Source organism: Colobus angolensis, unplaced genomic scaffold (genome assembly GCF_000951035.1).
Source record: "Colobus angolensis palliatus isolate OR3802 unplaced genomic scaffold, Cang.pa_1.0 Scaffold522, whole genome shotgun sequence".
NCBI classification, from domain to species: Eukaryota; Metazoa; Chordata; class Mammalia; order Primates; family Cercopithecidae; genus Colobus; species Colobus angolensis.
In genome coordinates this window covers 15,500-20,213 of record NW_012118733.1, presented here as the reverse complement: position 1 = coordinate 20,213, position 4,714 = coordinate 15,500, and the positions used below count along the sequence as shown (strand labels likewise).

The window sequence follows — 4,714 nt, the reverse complement described above, 5'->3', positions numbered from 1 at the left end:
AGGGTCAGGGTACTGCATTGTTCCTCAGCAGTGTGCCTGTGGCTGACAGGCAGCCCCACAAGATCAGTGTCCACATCAACATTCACCAGCTGGAAGTCTCCATGGACCAGTACCCCACATGTACTTCGAACCGAGGAGTCCTCAGCTACCTGGAGCCACATGGCAGTCTCCTTCTTGGGGGGCTGGTTGCAGAGGCCTCTTGTCACCTCCAGGAATACCGCCCGGACCTGACACGAGGAGCTGTCAATGCCTCCCTGCTGGGATGGCTGCATGGAAGACCTCAGTGTCAATGGCCAGAGGCGGGGGCTGCGGGAAGCCTTGTTGACGCACAACATGGCGGCTGGCTGAAGGCTGGAGGAGGTGGAGGAATATGAGGATGATGCCTGTGACCATGATGAAGCTTTCTCCATGCTGGCCACCAAGGCTTGGCTGGCCATGGAGCTAGCTGAGCCATGCGTGCCTGAGCTAGGGCTGCACCCTGTCTGCTAATTTTACCCAGCTGTTGACTTATCTGCCCACTGGTGGTGGCTGAGGGTGGCACAGCCTGGCTTGTGTGGCAGCACGTGCAACTCATGCTGGCCCTGATGGAGGCTGAGCTGCGCACATCCCAGGTGTCGTTCAGCGTGACCTGAGGGGCATGCTAGGGCGAGGTTGAACTGGACATCCCGGGTGCCCAGGCATGAAAAATGTTCACCCTCCTGGACATGGTGAACCGCAAGGCCTGCTTCATCCACGATGGCACTGAGGACACCTCTGACCAGCTGGTGCTAGAGGTGTCAGTGACAGCTGGTGCCCGTGCCCTCATGCCTACGGAGGGGCCAAAATGACCTTCTGCCCTTCCAGGTTCACCCTGTCAGTGACCCACCCGGCATCATCTTCCCACGTGGCAGCCTCATGGTGTTCCTGGAACACACGCAGAAGCCACTGGGGCCTGAGGTTTTCCAGGCCTATGACTCGGATTCTGCCTGTGAGGGCCTCGCGTTCTAGCTCCTTGGTGCCCCCTCTGGCTTCCCCGTGGAACACTGAGACCATGGAGCAGCCTGGGGAGCCAGTGACCGAGTTCTTCTGCCGGGAGTTGGAGGCCGGCAGCCTAGTCTATGACCACCGCGGAGGCCCTGCACAGCACTTGACTTTCTGGATCAGCGATGGACTGCACCCGCCCCCTGGCCACGCTGAAGGTGTTGGCTGTCCAGCTGGCCATACAGATCCACCACAGCACAGGACTGTGCCTGGCCCCGGGCTCTGCCATGCCCATCTTGCCCACCAACCTGTCGGTGGAGAGCAGCGCCGTGTGGCAGGATGTGAGTGTGCTGTTCCGCATCACTGGAGCCCTGCAGTTCAGGGAGCTGCAGAAGCAGGGGGCTAGTGGGGTGGAGGGTGCTGAGTGGTGGGCCACACAGGCATTCCACCAGCAGGACGTGGAGTAGGGCCGCGTGAGGTACCTGAGCACCGACCCACAGCACCACGTCGAGGACACCGTGGAGAACCTGGATCTGGAGGTGCAGGTGGGCTGGGAAATCCTGAGCAATCCATCCTTCTCAGTGACCATCCAGAGAGCCACAGTGTGGATGCTGCAGCTGGAGCCACTGCACACTCAGGACACCCAGCAGGACACCCTCACCACAGCCCACCTGGAGGCCACTCTTTAGGAGGCAGGCCCAAGCCCTCCAACCTTCCACTGTGAGGTGGTTCGGGCTCCCAGGAAAGGCAGCCTTCAACTACAGGGCACGAGGCTGTCACGCGGCCAGGGCTTCACCCAGGATGATGTACAGGCTGGCCAGGTGACCTGTGGGGCTATGGCACGCACCTCAGTGGCAGTGGAGGACACTTTGTGTTTCTGTGTCACAGCTCCACCATATTTCTCCCTGCTCTGTACCTTCTCCATCCATACTGGCGGTGACCCAGACATGCCTGTCCTCACCAACGTCCTCGTGGTGGCTGAGGATGATGAGGGTGTCCTCTCTACTGACCAGCTCTTCCAGAGTCTCAACAGTGCCAGGTACCTCTAGAAGGTCATAGAGTGGCCCCCGCCATGGGAGGTTGACTTGGCATGGGACACAGGACAAGACCACTCTGGTGACATCCTTCACCAATGGAGACCTATTGTGTGGCCGGCTGGTCTACCAGCATGATGATTCTGAGATCACAGAAGGTGATATCCCATTTGTTGCTACCCGCCAGGATGAGAGCAGTGGTGACATGGCCTGGGAGGAGGTACGGGGTGTCTTCCAAGTGGTCATCCAGCCCGTGAATGACCACGCCCCATGCAGATCATCAGCCACGTCTTCCATGTGGCCCGGGGTAGGTGGCGGCTGCTGACTACAGTCGACGTGGCCTTCAGCAGTGCTGATTTGGGCTTTGCTGATGCCCAGCTGGTGCTGACCCACAAGGACCTCCTCTTTGGCAGTATCATGGCCGTGGATGAGCCCATGCAGCCCATCTACTGCTTCATCCATGAGGGACCTCAGGAAGAGGTGAGTCCTGTTTGCGTACTCGGGCTGACCACGCTGGATCCAGCTGCAGGTGTCTGATGGGCAGCACCAGGCCACCACTCTGCTGGAGGTGCAGGCCTTGGAGCCCTACCTCTCTGTGGCCAATGGCTCTGGCCTCATGGTACCTCAAAGAGGCCAGGGTACCATCAACACGGCTGAGCTCCACCTGGACACCAACCTCGACATCCGCAGTGGGGATGAGGTCCACTACCACGTCACAGAGTGTCCTCGCTAGGGACAATTGCCCCGGGCCACTCAGCCAGCCACAGTCGTCTCCCAGCAGCACTTGCTGAATGAGGCCGTTCTCTATGGCCACAGTGGCAGCCTCAGACCCCACAGCACCCTGGCTTTCTCAGTGGAAGCAGGGCCAGTGCACACAGATGCCACACTACAAGTGACTGTTGCCCTAGAGGGCCCACTAGCCCCACTGAAGCTGGCCCGGCACAAGAAGATCTACATCTTCCAGGGAGAGGCAGCTGAGGTCAGAAGGGACCAGCTGGAGGTGAGGAGCTGGAGGTGGTGAGCGGGGTAGTGGACCAGGTAGAGGGCCTCCCGCCCAGCCTCCATGCCAGGTACACATGTGACTTGGGCTGTGGCTGTGATGGTCCCAGGTTGTGTGTGTGCACGTGTCTCAGATGTGCTCCTGTGTATGTTGTGTTCCCAAGAGTTTTTGGGGAGCCTGCTGTACACCCATCCTCCTGGGAGTTGTGTGTGCCTCTAGAGGTCGTGTCCACTCGTGTCCATGGCGTGGCTGAGCATGCAGATTCCTGGACCCCACCCAGCCGTACAGAATCAAGTGAAGCCCAAGAATCTGCATTGCAGTGAGTTCCCTGGGAGAGCTCATGGGTCCTGAACTTTGGGGATTGCTGGCCGTGGAGACAGGCCACTGCGCCTCAGACCCCCGTGTATCCTGCTCTCTTCTCGGAGCCCAGACCAGGACTAGGAGGGTCTGTCAAGGGCTTCTGCCCACCCAGGAACCCCACAGAGCAGCCACGGGCCCTCCAGCGAGCTCACTGACATGCCCTGTGACCTCAGGCCAGTTCTTGCCCACTCTAGGCCTTACTCTTCTACACTGCTCATTTCAGAGACCCTTCTGGTCTACATGTCTGGGGCTTGGGGCCCATAGCAAGCCAGCAGATCTGGCATCAGGAAATCAGGAAGGCCTCATGGGAGGAGGCAGTGTTTGGGCCGGGCTCTGAAGAGCACAGACCATTGGGAGCAGAGTATGGGGAGTGGTATTCCAGGCAAAAGAAACATTCCGGGCAAAGGCACAGAATGGGAGTGTGAGTTTGGGGGTGATTTAGCCTCTTGTGGATGGCCCATCAGGTGAGGGAGCCTGTGTGGCCTTTGAGGCATGAGCTCTGTAGGGCCTGTGTTGGGGGCGCCTGTGCCTCTAGGAGGGATGGGGGGGGCAGGGCATGCTCTGATGGTCCTGGGTGGTGATAGCAGGGGTTGGGGAAGACGATGCCAGCAAACCAGCCACAGGCCTGAACAGATCCTGAGCAGGCGGGCCTGTGTGTGTGCGTGTGCACACGCGCATGTGAACGTGTGTGACTGCGTCAGTGTCTGATGAAGTCGTGTGTCTGTGTCACTGAGTCTGGGGACATGTGATTACGCACCTCCCCAAGGGAGTGCATCTCAAGCTGTGTGACCAACCCCCTGGAACCGTGTGTGGGGTGGGTATAACACGTGTCCAGCAGCTGGGGCAACCCAGTGAAACCCCGTCTCTACAAAAAAAAATTTTTAAATGAGCTGGGCATGGTGGCTCATGCCTGTGGTCCCAGCTACTTGGGAGGCTGAGGTGGGAGCCCTTGAGCCTAGGAGGTTGAGGCTGCAGGGAGCTGTGATTGCACCACTGCACTCCAGCCTGGGTGACAGAGTGAGACCCTGTCTTAAAAAACAGAAAATGTGAACAGCTGCATGTCTGGCTGCTGTGTGTGTGAACCCACGTGTGTGTTTGTGTGACTAAATGAGCAGTGGTATCTGGTCAGCAAGATCGAGCCTGTTGTGGCTGCCTAGGGTCACAGTGGGCCCCTCTGAGACCCATCTGTGTTCCCTTGTTAGTCCTCATGACCTCTGTTAACCAGGCAGCCCAGGCGGCAGCCCAGAAGGCAGACATCGTTTTCTCAGTGAAGAGCCCACTGAGTGCCAGCTCAGTGGTGATGGTTTCGCCTGGCGCCTTGGCAGATGAGCCACCCAGCCTGGACCCCATGCAGAGCTTC

At 59.0% G+C, this 4,714-nt stretch overlaps 1 pseudogene; it reads left to right on the top strand.

Annotated features, from left to right (window-relative positions):
• The window catches only part of LOC105525228, a 46,869-nt pseudogene that overhangs the window by 38,331 nt on the left and 3,824 nt on the right, over positions 1-4,714 (top strand).